The sequence below is a fragment of the Orcinus orca genome, chromosome 10 (assembly GCF_937001465.1).
Source record: "Orcinus orca chromosome 10, mOrcOrc1.1, whole genome shotgun sequence".
NCBI classification, from domain to species: domain Eukaryota; kingdom Metazoa; phylum Chordata; class Mammalia; order Artiodactyla; family Delphinidae; genus Orcinus; species Orcinus orca.
The window spans coordinates 86,734,015-86,750,431 of NC_064568.1; the positions used below are offsets into that span (position 1 = coordinate 86,734,015).

Here is a 16,417-nt window from a genome sequence, read left to right on the forward strand (position 1 = left end):
CCTGTCTGTAGGATATAATTGTGACTTAACTTGAGGGATGAACAGTCACTAGTAACTTTAAAACACTTTGCAAGCATATGTTACTAAAAAAAAAAAAAAAAAAAGAACTATGTCGTCCAACCAAGGAAGAAATCACTGACAGTTGACTAAAATTGTAAATGTCATTTTGGAGATGACTTTAACACACATGATGAAAGTTAATTCACCTTCCAAATGTGGACATTTTCCTTGTGGGAATGGTGGCCTCCGTGGCAGAGTAGCTCCACAAATTAAGTGAGACTCACTGACAGATTTGGAGAACATTTATGTGAGTGAGCAGAAGAGATCTTGGTTAGGCTTCAGGTATTGTTTTATAGAGGGTGTTAATAAGAAAAACTCATGGAACTTTTATGTGGTAACCAATCACAGAATGCTTTCATCTGTTCTTTGTGATAGATTTTCATAGTTTTAATGAAATGCTTTTCTTAAATTTAATTGGGTTTTAACACATATGTCAGCAACTGGTTTGTTAGTTGAAATGGAACATTAGGAGTTTTGCAGCGCAAATAAAGAAGATTTTTAACTAAAGTCATTTTCATGCAAAGGACGTATTACCTGGTTTAGCTTCTGTTAAAATTGCATTTGAGCATCCATGGATTTCTAATTATAAAACAAGATACTCTGGCCATAAGATAACTTTCTACTCATTATATTTCTCTATGGACATAGGATGACTTTGTTTATTAAGACATTTTGGGGGGGAATATTAGAAAGCCAGACTCATAGGAAGAGTATGATACCCTCTCGTGCCTCCCATTTTATGATGAGAGTGTTGATTCCTGCTGTCGTCTGTAAGCACAGACCCATCCTATATATATGTGGCTCAGAGTCAGTCAGAGCTCTCTGTAGGCTCACGATCGTGAAGCCATATTAATGTGAGCTTATTCATGTTAACTCTTTCAGTTATAGCTCAAAAACCAACATCCTCGAAAATTTCACTAAATAACTTACCTTCTACGCAAAGGATAAAGCTAATTCACCTAGTTAAAATTGTGGCCACAGAACAACAGGAAGGCTTCTTTATCTTGTTAACTGACTCTCCTAAAGAATTAGCTCTATCCTTTCATTTTTTGCTCAAAAAGGAGCCGAGGCAAAAGTTTATAAAGTAGATTAATTGCTAAGCAGAAAGCATCACATCTGAACTGTTGCCAATCTGAACAGAAATAGACTATGTAGATATACACAGACACATAACAAACACTCACACAGATGCACTCACACACTTTAAAATGTTATTAATGGAATAGGGCTCTTTTGAGAGAAGCAATGGACAAAAACTGTTGGTAAGGAAATGCTAAGAAATGATGTATATCAATGGTACTTTAAAACATGGTTCCTGAAGACTTTAAGAGGTTTAACATTCTTCTCAAAATAAAAAAGCTACCAGCATTTTAATGGAAAATTTATTCTAGGGAGGGGTGAGATATATATTAATATATAAAATCTTTTTTTCTAAAGTAACTACAGAATACAGTTCTTTAGTCCTTTGTCATCAGTCTTAAGTACCATATACTTTGGCTCAGAATATTTTGTACCAACCAAACACAGGCTCTGTCAAAAGGTCCTTACTGCTTGTGAATGTGTGTGTGATTTCCATGAACATGTAGAGAGGACTCTTTTCGGTACCAAGTAGCCAAGTTCACCACAAACAGAATAAAAGTATGACTTATTAGTCTATTAGTTTATCTAATGTTCAAGTTCAGTGCAGAAGCTTTTTAGCTTCCTTGTATGAGTGTAATAACCTGGAATGGAAGGATTTTTTTTTCAAGGTTAGTCTGTTTTTCTAAGGTGATGAGCACATACAGTTCTTCATTATTAAATATCATTTTTGTAAATAGTGTACGATTTTTGCTTTTCAGAAACTATCCTGGTATTTAGATGGGTCTGATTTTTGTTCTTACCACATGAAATTTGTATATTTCCTACCATGAAGTCTAAGTGACTTGGAGAATGAATATGTGCCCCTACATGTTGATGAGGAAGAAAAATATTATTTTTGAAGAGGCATAGCATACTGTAGGAGATGGGGAGTTAAAAAATGTCTGGAAAACAATAAAGCATTTATAAAATCAGGAGGTAACTAATGGAGCTCGGCTGACTTAAGCCAACAACGACTTAGCTTTAATCTGTGAATGGAACCAAATGTGTTCTCTGTTGCTTAATCCGCTTAAACCACATAGTTTAATTGAAAGGTTGAGTTACTGTCACAAATGTAATGGCGTATGGGAAGAAGGAATGACAGTAGTCAATTTTAGAAGAAGATTGAAGAAAACCTATTCTGTTTTTTTTGCTTCAGTGTTTTTCTTGTGTCTTAAATCCTTAATATGTACAATGATAATGGGTGATTATTGAAGTTGTAGGTAAAGATTAAGTTGAGCTCATCATTTTTGTATATGTTTAGAACTCTTCTTCGTAAGGACAATTATTTGTTTTGATCAAATTACGAGCTTTTAGGTTTTTCCTTCTGTATCAGTGCTCACTCTGTAAGTTTGCTGTATTTTTTTTAGCAAATAGATCTGTGTTTTATATAATTAAAATGGGTTTGGATAGTTTATTGTTTATGATGTTGTGTTGCTAATATTTCATGTATTAATTGTTTTTATGACATTTTTTCACAAGCGTAATAGATACTTTTGATTTAAACCATGTGGAAATTCAGCACATTAAAAGATATTTGTTTCTATTTGGCATAGATATTAAACTTCATTATGTAAAGAAAGTTTTTTTACAGCTTCATATACATGTTGTTTAGTTGATAAAAATTTGAGGGATATTTTTAAAAAACTCAGTTTTTTCTTTTATGAAATGGTATTAGAGAAACACAGGTTCAGAATTTTTGTTATGATAAAGGTAAAAACAACAAATTATGCACATTTAGTGTAGATATAGCTATAGGAATAAATTCACAGTTTTATAAAGAGATTGGTTAAAATTCTGCTTCAGTTTGTAAGATATTCACTGCCTTCATTCTATTGAATTAAAATAGTTTTGTGTTTTCCTTTCATGTTTGAGAAGCAAAACAGTTAAGCAAAAGCATTTTGCCTTCTTAATATGTAATAACAAAATGTGTGTGATTCAGGTACCATCACTGAGAACTCATTAATGCATCTCTTGTATAGCTGACCCCTGTATCTTTGTTATTCCATAGGCAAACCTGGGCAACTGAGGAGGCATCTAGATTGCCAAAGTCAAATCTCTTTAGACCACATGGCTAACTGACATTAGAAACTTCCCGTAACCAACAAGGACTGTAATTTCTACAAGGTGCTGTAAAATGGCTAGCATGCATTGGTTATCAAACCCTTATTTATAAGACTAAACATACAGCTTTTCTGCAGGTTTCTAAGTGTTTTTTTCTCCCCGGAATGTGACCTTAATCTACTAAATCATCGTACAGGTCTCTCAAATGCCCTCACAAACTCAATCTTCCATTAAAGAGACAATGATGCAAGCATGTCCCGCCGTTCTCTTTTCGTTTATTATGGGTTTAGTAATAACAAAAATGATTTTAAATTGCAAAAAATACCCACAGAGTTTAAAATTCAATGCGATACTCCCCTTGGTTTCACTGTATTTGTTCCTGAGGCCGCCGGGTCCCGCGAACTTCGACCCGTGGAGACCGCGGCCACCGTCAGGTCGTGGAGGCGGGGATAGGGGATAGGTTAGCCGCCGCCTCAAGGCCTGGGCCCTGGCCAGAGGGTGGCCGTGGCGAGGGCTCTGGAGCTCTGCAGGAACACAGCTCCCAGTCTGTCCCTGGGCCCCCCAGCTCACCCGCCGGCCCGAGGCCAGAGGGCCTGGAGGGCTCTGCGGAGAGGGCCACACTGCGCCTGACACCGGGAGGAACCCTGCCCCGCTGACCACTGGCGGAGCGGGACCTCGACCCGCCTTGCTCCCGGTCTCGCGCAGACAGTCTCGCGGTATCCAGGTCTCCGGCGGAAGGTCGAGCGCTACAGGCTGCGCGCCCGCCCGCCCCACCCGCCATTACACTAGCGGCGTTTATTGAACATGCGGTTTTCCCGCATTAATTTGTGTTGGGAACTATACCAAATTCTCATGTGTTTTAGGGAAATTCTTGGCCCAAGATTGGAGGACAAGCCTATTATGGACTGAATCACATTCCTCCAAATTTGTAGGTTGAAGCTCCCAACGCACAGTGTGGACTGTATTTGGAGACAGGGCCTTTATGGAGGAAATTCAGGTTAAATGTCGTCATGAGGGTGGGGTTCTATTCTATAAGAATATGCTTATAAGGATGTCCTTATAAGAAGAGGAAGAGACACCGGAGGAGCTCGCTCTCTCTGGACAGGCGCAAAGGAAAGGCTCTGAGAGGACACAGCAAGAAGGTAGGCATCTGTAAGCCAAGAAGAGAGGCCTCACCAGAAACGAAATCTGCCAGCACCTTGATTATGGACGTCTAGCTCCAGAACTGTGAGAAAAATAATTGCCTGTTGTTTAAGACACGCAGTCTGTGGTATTTTGTTATGGCGGCTGAGCCGACTAATATAAATTCCTTCTCTTTGCTGAGTCCTAAATTACGTAATGGGATTTTTTTTTTTTTTTTGGTCAGTGAATATACATGAGAAGATATTAGTTCAGAAGTGTTTTTTTTAAAACAAATTCTGTTTATTTTATACTCAAGATAACATTAAGTTTTTATCTTCTGCTACTGAGTGCCCTTCCTTAGAAGGAAGAATCTTTTAAAATGGCCTCAGCCTGGTGTTGTGTTTGTATGTTTGAAGTGGTGTTTTAAAAGGTTCGATTTCTTTTAAGGTTATATGTCTATTCAGGTTTTCCGTTTATCGAATCAAATTGGCAACTGAAATTTATCTAGAAAGTTGTTCATTTCTTTCATGTTTTCAAATTTATTTGCCAAAATTATTTATATTATTCTTTTAGAACTTTAAAAAATTCTTGTCTAAATCTAGTCATAGTCTCTCTTTTTTCATTTCTAACATGGTTTATATGTGTTTTTCTTTTTTGTTCAATATTGCCAGATATTTGTTTTTATTAATGTTTTAAAAATACGCAATTTCTTTGATCCTCTGCATAATTTTTCTATTTCATTATTGCTTTCTCTTATTACCACTAATATTTCTTTCCTTCTCCTTTCTGTGTGTTTTCTGTAACTCCTTAAGTTGAATGCCTTGCTAATATATTTTGGCTTTATTCATTTCTAACATATGCGTTTGAGGCTATAAATTTACCAGTATGTATCACATTAGCTATAACCACAAGTTTTGAGACATATTGTTTCTTTTTGTCATTTGGCTTGTAATTTTCTCTGTTTCTTCATTGACTCTTGGGTAAATGGGTGATGCTGTTGGTGCCCCATCCAGATCCCATTTTACTTGGCCAGGGCACCCTTCCACCAAATGCTATGAGTGCTGACTTCCTTCAGAGAATTCCCCTCAGCCAAACAGAAGCTGCATTTCCCAGGAGGTTACATTCTCACGCTGGTAGCTTACAGTGAATGACTGACTGACATGGGAGGAAAAAATGTCCACCTTCTTTTTCAAGGTAGGGCTAACTCCGTGGTGCAGTTTGTGCTCCAGGACTCTCTGTGGGATCAGCCCACTTTTTAGCTGAGGTATATCCTTGCTCTCCTTTCCCCACTGCCCTCCCCTGTTTTCCGCATTCCTCTTATTCTAAGAACCCTCCCTCAATAAATCATATAAAAACCCCCATCTCAGGTCCTGCATCTAGGGGACATAACCCAAGACAGGGGTCCTATAATAGCATAGGCTTTGGAAATAGATTTTTAGGATGGAATTCTGGAGGTGGATAACTCATCAGCCAGATAGCAATACCCCATCACTGGGGTAGGTGGAGTTTTGATGGTCTCTGGCATATTATGTCACTTGTGGTAAATTGGGACAGTATATAAATGGAAGGGGATGCAATAAATGCAGTGTCTCTGGGATTTGAGAGGTATGTGGGGAAATAGTTACCCTAAGGAGGGCTATGGAATTAGGTTGCTCTTGCTAAGTATCCTTTAAACATTGAAGAAAGAAAATGACAGGTTCGGATCTATTAATCAAGAATTTAAAGCTGAGTGTGAAATACAGAGGGCCTCATTGGCAGCATTTAAAAGGATTATTTTTTCTTACATTCAAAGGCAGATAGAGCTGAAGGCCAAACCTAGGTCGAAGAACTCAAAGAAGGCTGAATTCTCAGCCTAGGCAAGTCCCCTGTGGCAATGTCAGGTCCTCAGTGGGGAAGAACTGGGACCCCAAGACTTGGTGTAGGACTATCTCTGGATTCTTTACTTCGTATGAGACACAGATGCCATGAGCAGACAAGTATGAGCTTGGCTTTTTACATGCTGTCCTGAGCCATAATCCCTCATCTGTGGAGGTGCTGGATGACCAGGGCTTGTCCGCCTCCTGCTGCCTTCTCTACTCCCTTCCTCTTGGGTCACTTCCACTGTCCCTCGTGCTTAAACACCCAGGCTTCAGCACCAGGCAGACCTGGTTTGAGTTTTGTCTTTCAACACTTACTGTGTGACTTAGGCAACTTTTTCAACCTCTCTGAGCCTCAGTTTGCTTATTTATGCAAAAGAGAAAATAATAGTAGCTACCTTGTTGACCTGGGAGGCCATAAAGAGAGAACGCATGTACAGTAGTCAGCACAGAGTAAGCATCCGCAGCTGTTAGATATTAGGATTATTAGCTTTCTGACTTGGTTTTTGGCATCTTCTTTTGAGACTCCTGCCAACTTTCCCCGGGTTCTTACCGCCTCTTTACTATCCACCTTTGAGCCAGAATTGATTCTTTATTGGTGCTTTTCCATTATTGACAGAAATACTCTCCAAAGCTCATACTTTCGGTCTTGCTGTACCTATATTAGCTTGGACCGGCTAGGTTCACAACTTTTGTCTGTTACTAAAGTTGCTGATTAATCTTAAGGAGGAGATGGTGTTGATGGTGATGTTGGTGTGTGAGTATGTGTGTGGATGAGAGTGGGGTGGATCAAACCCATACTGCTTGATGTTTTATCATCTTGGCATTAGTTTTGGTAAGTTTTACATTGATCACACAAGCTGTTTACATGTAAAATTCAGGGATTTCGTCTTTGTATTTACCTTAGAGCCTTAATTACTGTTAATCCCAACCCACGCAGCCCAAGTGAAAAGCCACAGATAATCTGGATGCATATTGGAAAGTTTCTATTATGTGAATGTGAAATGACCAAAGTGGTAGACTTTCTATGAAATACTAGTAGGTAACCAGATACTGGTTTGGACATCATGTTAGTGTAAAGTTTTAAAAATTACCATCTTCATCATTAATTAAATGTTTATTTTTATTTATCCTTTTCATTGTGTTTACTATATGCAAATACAGATACAGATATAGATATAAATTATGATGTTGCTCAAGGAGTTTTGTTTTAATGGTGTAAGGATTATTCACAAGGTTAATATTTAAATGAAATGTTTATTGAGCAGTGGAATACAAAGTAACTATAAGGGACAAAAATAATGCAGGCATGCACGTGCACCGTTGGGGCAGATTATGAACAATAAGATAGAAAAAGGCCCAAAACCACCTGCCACTTCTGAGGTGTGGGGAGCGAAAAACGGTCCTGTGCATGCTCCCTGCACACAGTACCACCAAGGGGGTGGGCAGACTGCCTATGCCACCCCTGCAGCCCCACCCACCTATCTGCCCCCACCCTCACCCCATTTGAGGGACCAGCTCGCCCTCCTTGGGGAGTGAGCAAGCGCACCTGTTACTTGTTTCCACTCCCTCATGCTGCAGCACGAGTCCCAATAAAGCCTTTCCTGAATTCGTCTGGCTTCTTACCAATTTCTATTGATTAAAGTGTCCAAGGCCCCTACGGTGGTAACACCTGCACTTTTAGCACCGTGCCTCCAGGCTCTTCATCCTGGCCTCTCTGCTCATGTACACATAAGTGACCCTGACACCGTGAGGGTGTCGCCAGGGGGCCACCCACTTTCCAACTTGCAGCATCAGATTCTTCTTTGCGTTTATGAAAGGCAGTCTCCAGTTAGAAAATTAACCATAATTGTGATGACAATTTGGGCTATTCAGATGAAGTGGAACTTTGCCCTTCATTTCTAGGAGTGAAACTTTTAAGTCCACTGAGATTATTTCAAGGTCCATGTTCATTATATCCATTTTCTGAAGAAAATGTCCTAGGAAGAGTGTCTGGTTACTTTTGCCATGGAAATTGCTTTACTCTCCTTGGCTGGAGACCATCATCCTCAAACTAATTTCCTGTTTAGTGTTCAATATTTGAAAGCAGGAAATTGTCATAATAAATAGGAAGCTTGAGAAGATGGTGGAAATGCATTCAGAAATTTGGTTGCTAGGGAAATCATTTTTGCCTACTTTATTAAAAACCCAGACCTTATTTGGCATTTTCTCCCCTCATTCTTATCTTCATCAATAGCCATTATCAAAAGAAGTTTATTAAATATCTATCTCTGCTTGGCACTATGACTGGGTGATCTGACCCCTGCCCACTAGCAGGTTGTAACAATAATAACAGCAACAAAACTGCAACAACAAAAATGATAGTATTAATTTGATACATAACTGTCGATAAACACTCTTCTGAGCATCTTACTTGGTTTTTAAAAAATTTAATACAACAGCCGTATGAGGAAGGTACTATTATGACTTTCATGCTTTTGACAAAGTGTGTGAGACATGAATTAAATAATTTGCTCAAAGTCACACAGCTAGTAAAAAGAAGTGTCTGGATTCCTCCCTTCTCAGCTCACATTATTAACTACTATGTTTTACTGCTTCTAATCTAGCCAGAAAACACTAGAAAGAGCAGAGAGGAAGCATATATCCACGAACAATGTAAGCGGGGATTTATTATTGTACACTTGAGTTAAGCACATTTTGTGAGATGGAGGTGAGAAAGAAATTTCAGGAGTTGTGTATTGAAGAGAATTTCTGCTCTCTTCAAAAAAAAAACAAGACATCTGCAACTTGACAGAAGAGGTAGGGTGAGGCAGCTGGGGCAACAGCTGGGGTGGTTTTATTGTTGTAGAAATGGACACAGTCTGATGAGCTAAATGGAGAGTGGGGTGAATTAGCTTGAGTTTGATGGGCTCAGATAGTTGGTCTTCAGGAAGCAAGGTCAGCACATCACAGAGACCCGGCTCTCTGGAACCAGGTTCCTCTGGCCAGTGCAACACTCCATAGCAAGGAGAAGCAGGAGAAAGTTCTAGCCTGACGTGGCCTCACCATGACACATCTACAGCCTTCTGCATGTTACCAGAGGCAGGTGAGTTTTAATCAAGCACCACACTTGTCTAAGCTTTTGATACTCATGTTGGAGAAACATGGTCTAGTGACGCAAATGCCAGCCTAGGAAGTCAACATGGTTAGAATCTATTTTTGGTCTTTCCTGGGAGAAGTCGCTGGCTGGAAAGAGCAGTCATTTTGAGCAGCTGAAAATAACTAACAAGACATGTTAATGAGTTAATAAATCTTTCTTACTGAGCTACATGGAAAGACATGAAACATTTCATGTTAGCTCCTCACCAACCTTAATTAAACTTGATGTTGAAAAGGTCAGTGCCCTGTCTGGCGTGTTCCAAATCACTTTAGACCGACAGTAGGGGTGATTGTAGGGGTGTCTGCAAGTGTGTGCAGGAGACACCTGCCTTCTGTTGTAGCCTTAAGTGGTGCCTTTTAAATGAGCCACACCCTGTAAATAACAACTAGCTTTTATTAAGTGCCAGCTCTGTGTAAGTCACTGCTCCGAATTGCTTTATCTGCATTCACTCATTTAATCCTCAACAACAACCCTTGTGGATGCATGCTGTTATCATTCTTTTTTTTTTTTTTTGCGGTACGCGGGCCTCTCACTGTTGTGGCCTTTCGCGTTGCGGAGCACAGGGTCCGGACGCGCAGGCTCAGCGGCCATGGCTCACGGGCCTAGCCGCTCCGCGGCATGTGGGATCTTCCCGGACCAGGGCACGAACCCGTGTCCCCTGCATCGGCAGGCAGACTCTCAACCACTGCGCCACCAGGGAAGCCCGCTGTTATCATTCTTGATAGTGGAGGAAACTGAGGCACAGAGATTTGTAGTGATTTGCCAGAGTTCTGTAGTCTACAAAGTGACAGGACCAAGATTTGACAAGGTCTGTCTCCAGAGCCTGTGTCCAGAACCTTCAGAACCTGTAGGCTCTGCTGCCTCTCGCAACTAGGGGTTGGGCTGTGCTCACATAGTTAAAAATGCACAAGCCTCCTGTGAGTTTTGAGGCACTGATACTTCTGGGAGTTCCAGCAAACGCATTTTAGGACAGATCAAACAATGCGAAGCACTTGGGTGCTGCAGGGGAAACGTGATTCTTACCAATGCCATCTGGAGTGGTGGAGGTCACCAGGAGGTTGGGCTGGAGAAAACAATTTTTGCAGTTTTTTTGAACTAAAACACATAGCTTCAGCAAACATTTATTGAGTTTCTACTGGGAACCAGATACTGTGCTAGGTGTTGGGGAGAAATACAAGTAAGACAAGGTGTTGACCTCAAGGAGCTCACAGATTAGCAGATTTTCCCTTTATCAAATTTCTGGGGAAACAAATAGCAATCTGGACTGATTTTTTTGTAAACTTTGCACTTGAGTTCAGAGGGAGTCTTGCCTTGCACTGGTTTAGACTGAATTCCCATGTAGTGGTAACATACGTATATAATATTTCCTGCCCATTTTTTAATGCTCCATAGAAGTGCAGAGCTCTGTGATAAAGGACATGTTTAATCTGGGACATTTTGAACAGAGACGAGATGTACCTACTTTATCATCTTTTCCAGAAGAATCTGTTCATAGGGAGGGAGATCATTGAGGTGCTACCTGAGAGTAAATGCTGGTTTGATCACTTTCTGGCTGCATGTTCTTGGGTGAATTATCAATGCTTCATCTTTCTCAGCCTGGACTTTCTCATCTGTAAAATGGAAGAATTAGTAGTCGTCAGCCTTAGGATTCTTTTAAGAATAGATTAAATAAAATGCAAAAATGCATAAGAATTTTGTCACATCGCATGCAGCAGAGAAAGCTCTCGATAAGCATAAGCTGTTTTCATTATTTTCTGGGCATTGTTTCATTTCTGAGTTCCATGGCATCATGCAGTACTCTGGAAGAGGCTGTCTAGCAAAACAAAGATGATAGATTCTTTCTTCTGTTTTTACCCCCTAGAGCAGATAGTAAATTTATGCAGGGGTAAGATATTGGAGTGAGAAGCTCAGAGTTTCTTGCTGGCATTTTTCATTTCTCAGAAGGCAAAGGAAGTGACAAGGGAGTGAGTCCTCTGGACTAGACTCTGAGGTTGGGGATGTGCTGCAGACAGGGACCTGGAGAGGAAGCCAGAGCACTCAAGCACTGGGGCACCAGGCATCTCCTCTCCTCCATCAGCTCTGTATTCAGGGTATTCTGATCGACTCCCAGCTGCTGTCCCCACAGTGGCTGCTCTCAGCGGTCCTCTGCTATCCTCAAGCTTCTCTTGTCTCCTCTGGCCTAATCTTTGTCTTCTTTAGAAAACCTTACCCTGCACTATTGCTCACCTTCATCGTCCATACAGCCTGTTGCACAACTCTAGGGGGTGTTGTTCATGTTGGAGGTTGGGGTTGTGCGGCTGGGTGGCCTTGGCATCCCAGACGCTCATCCCAGATGCCTTGGCATCCCAGACGCTCTTCCCAGGGTGTGTGGTCGCTTCATCTAGAAGGTACTAAATACAGTTCCTTCACTGTGCCGTGCTCACTCTTGGCCCCGTGAGTTTGTAGGTGCCATTGCCTCTGCCTTGAAAGCTCATCTCTCTTCCCATAGTCCACTGCCCTCGCCCCCCAACACCAGAAGAACAAATTTCTCCTTAGGCCAGGATCACTCTGGTTAACTTCTACTCATATTTCAAGACACAGATTAACATGATTACTTCAGAGAGTCCTTCCCAGAACCTTAATCTAGGAAAAATCCCTTTGTTTAAGCAAGATCCCTTGATACTCCTTTTTGTAGCTTCTAATACAACAGTGATTTGCTTACAGTCTATATAAAGACCACAGGGGCAGGAACTGCATCTGTCTTGTCTTCATTATGTGAATAAATACAGTCTGACCTTACCCCTGGCCTCCCCCAGCCTTTCTCAGGGCAGCCTCTTTTAATGTTTCCTGTTTGAAATTCTTCCAGTGACTTCTTCCATGACCCTAAATAATGTACTTATTTATAATATCTTGATTTATTAACTGACACAGTAATGATTGATTTCCTGTAATGAAAGATGAGGGATTAATTTACTCTCTCTACATCTCATGTTATTTTCTCTCTCCTTTCCAGTGTTTATGTTTCATTTTTAGTTCTTTAGTTGGGTTATCTTTATAATTGCAAATTATAAACTTAGGCCATTATTTCTTTCCATAAACATTCAACAGTTACTCTTGACTTCTCACTAGATTAGGTGAGGACATTAGTATTCCTACCATTATCTCCTATTATCTTTTCCCTTCTGCTTACAGATTTTTGCTAGCTTTACCTTTACTCTAACATCATCAGATTTATCACATATGCAGTCAGTTTCATAATCATAATTTAGACTTTAATTTGATAATGAAAGTTGAAAACAAGTAAACAGTTTGCATTATTTTGGCTTTGTAAATTTCTAAATTTTCCTTTTGGAGTTTCTATTGCTTATTTTCCCCCTTGTTGATGAGAGTAAATGTATTTTCCATAGACTAAAAGTTACCTTACCATCTGGTGCATGAAATCACAGCCCTTCTCTTTTCCCAGTCTGATTTTTATTTTTTTATAGATGTTGGTTGTTTTCTCTGGAAGCTTCTTGGATCCTTTTTATCTTTTCTTTTTATCTTTTATCTTTTCTAAAATTTCACAAAAACATGGGACCTTTTTTAACCATTCACACTGCTGAATCTTCAGCAGGTACTTCCAGTCTGAAGATTTTTGTATTCTATAGCCTTGAGAAATTTTCTTCTGTTAATTCATTTAAAACTTCTAATCTTTTTTCCTGTATTTTTCTCTTTGATTAAGTTTCTATGTCTTTCACCTTTTGTCTCATTTAAAAAAATTTTTTTTAATGGGTGAGGGAGATTTTACGTTCTGAAAAACTTCTTCAACTTATTCTTTTATTCATTTGTTATTTTAAAACTATATGATGTTCCCTTTCATAGTATTCTATTTTTATCTTACAGATGCAATTTCTTCCTGAAGACTAATTGGATTTTTTTTTAGAATTCTCCTGTGATTTCTGAAATACTTATGTTTCCTATGAAGTCTGTTATACGTATATACTCTTTCAAGGTGCTGGTTTTCCCTCAGATGTCTGATGATTCTGATTTTACTTTCATATTTAAGGATGAAGATCTGGTTGTTTATTTAGGACTGCTGGAGACAACTTCCTTTGCTCATGACTAGGCAGGTCTATCTCTTCCGTCAGTTTCTTCCAGGACTGGGAAGTACAGCTGGTAGCTCTGCTCCCCAGAGCAGGGCTGGTTGGCTGGAGAAGTTTGCTTTTACATATAGTAATGGCCAGCTAGCCATTAGACCAGGCTCCCCCCACCCCAAATGTTAGATTAAGGAGAGCTTTGCTCAGGGGTACTCAAATCTATACTCTCAGTCTTTAGTCCTCTCCCAAAATCCATTTTTTTACACACACACACACACACACACACACACACACACGTTAGATATGAAAAAACTTTAGTGCTCCTGTTAATCATCTCTTTGTTTTCTGTAGTGCCAGCACAATGCCTGGCTCTAAGTAAAAATGCAATAATTGTTTTAAATGACCATATAATAGCACATAGCTTTTTATATATTCATTTCTGAGGGTTCACCACTCATTAAGATATACTCCCTGTACCCAAACAGCTAATAGTCTAGCTTCTAATGGAAGAAACAGATATGGAAACAAATCACTATAATAAGTGCAATAGAATATGTTTGTACAACATGCTGGCACTTGAGGAAGAGACATTAAGTCTGAACCATGGGGAGAGTAAGAGAGAGAGAGAGAATGAGAGCCAGAGAGAGAGAGAGAGAGAGAGAGAGAGAGCGAGCGAGAACGCTGCAGACAGAAGGTGACTTTCTAGAGGCAGAAGAGAATATTGGATGAAAGTGTAGCCTGCAGCCCCTGGAGCCAGGCTGCCTAGATTTGAATCCTGCTTCTGTCACTTATTAGTTCTCCTTGGACAAGTTATCCTCTCTTTGCCTGTTTTCTCCCTTGTATCATGGGCATATGATAATAGTCCCAACCTCATAGGGTTTTTGTGAGTGTTGCAGGAAGGGGGACCCCTTCTAGGGCCCAAGAGTGGGCTCTTGTCTAACACTTGGAAATGAATTGTCTGAGGAGACACACGTGCTGAAAAGCAAGATACTGTATTGGGAAGGGGCACCCGGGTGGAGAGCAGGAGGGTAAGGGAACCCAGGAGGACTGCTCTGCCACGTGGCTTGCAGTGTCAAGTTTTATGGTGATGGGATTAGTTTCCGGGTTGTCTCTGGCCAGTCGTTCTGACTCAGGGTCCTTTCGGGTGGTGAGCAGAACCGTTCAGCCAAGATGGATTCCAACAAGGAGGATTCTGGGAGGTTGGTAGGAAATGTGGAGTGGTGTCTCCTCTCTCCTTTTGACCTTTCCTGTATTATTCTGCTTGATGGTGGCTTGTTAGTTCCGTGTTCTTTACCAGGATCTCCTGTCATAAAATAACTCATGCAAATTGTTACTGTCTTTGCCTGGCCAGGGCGGGCTGTTTCAGTCAGTGTTTCCCCTAACATGAGGGTTAAATGAGTTACTATACACAAAATGCTTCAGTGGTGCTTCCCATTCAGTACATACTAGTTCTTCCCTTTATTGCTATCGTATCTTGATGTGGCCTTGAATGAAGAGTTCAACAGGCAGAGAATGGGCAGATGGTTATTGCTGGTAAAATAAGCATGCTGAGTGAAGGCGTGGTGGCATGAAAGTGCAGGCACATTTAGAGAGGAGAGTGGTTGAGTACAAGTAGGATGCAGGGTTCCGAGGAATGTGTCAGAATAAAACTAGAGAGGAGCTGGACCAGATGACAGGAGGCCTTGGAAGCACACGGAGTTGCTGCTTGCACAATCAGTTTTCTGGCTTGAGGTACTGTGTACATAGTAAGCAAGGCAATTAATGAAGTCAGGGAATCTACAACCTACGTCAAATTGAAAACTTCTAGGTGCTCCATTTAATAGGTGGCATGTGAAGCTGAATCCGGCCTCTGTACCCCGACATTGAATTAAGTCTCAGTTTTGGGTGAGGTGGAAATGAATAGCTTTATTGCTTTGCCAGGCAAAGGGGGTCACAGTGGGCTAATGCTCTCAAAACTGTGTGTCCTAACTTGGAAGGGGTAGCGAGAAGTTTTATGGCAAGGGTTCAAAGAGGGTGTGATCAGCTCATGGATATTCTTCTGACTGGTTGGTGGTGAGGTAAGTGGGAGTCAGCATCATCAACCTTCTGGTTCCAACTGGTCTGGGGTCTACCTGCTAGTAGGTGGCATACTGTTAACTTCTCCCACCTGGTGGGGGCTTCAGTATCTGCAAAACAGCTCTAAGATGTTGTGATGTGTATCCCTTGAGGGGGAACCAGGACCCTGCCCCCAAGGCTATGCTATTGTTTTTTGACTGTTCCTCCCTTATCTCTGTATTTCCTCCTTTCTCTGATTACAGAGAAACTGCCCTTTGGAACTCAGGGAAGGGGACACAGGAAGGCTCTTGTGTCCAGGAGCCCCACAGGGTCCTGCTCAGTTTCACATGGACAAATGGGGAACATTGAGATTTTCTAGAAATGTCTCCCTGAAGAAGATAATCAAAGAGGTGACAGGATTGAAAGTAATTGAATGGAAACGTTCGTAGCCTGGGGTGGTGGTGATGGACTGGAGGTTAGGTGGTCCTTTGTAAGAGGGATTAGGCTTGTAGGTAACCTTGAATTAGAGAATTTGGCCCAAGACGTGGAAGGGTTAGAAAGCAGATTTTGGGAAGATGTGAAGATAAGCTTTCTAACCATCTAGAGCCATCAGAAGATGTAGTGGCTTGTCCTGTGAGGAAGGAGGGCTTCAGTCACTGGCAGTGCCTGAGCGAATGGAGGTCGCTACATCAGAGCTGATGTGGGGTGGGCGTGGGGTTTTCTGCCTGGGTTGGTCCTACATCATTCGAGGTTTTACTGACTCCACGTGCCTCAGCTTATGTGATCTCTAGGCCAGAACTCATTTCTGAGTTTATTCTGTTGCAGTCCCAGCATCTTCTGTCCACCTCTTTCCCCAACTGTAGGGTTGTGGTTTTTACTTTGCTTTAGAAGTTTCAGTACTGAAGGGATGGATTGGTTCAGTGCCAGCAAGCAGGCTGAGACCAAGGCTCTAGGACTGTTGCAGTTTGCCA

General features: G+C 41.0%; 1 long non-coding RNA gene across 1 annotated transcript in view; it reads right to left on the reverse strand.

The window, feature by feature from the left end:
• Nucleotides 1-16,417, reverse strand: part of LOC125965682 (uncharacterized) — a 667,016-nt gene that overhangs the window by 365,458 nt on the left and 285,141 nt on the right. The gene's annotated exons all lie outside the window — the stretch shown is intronic.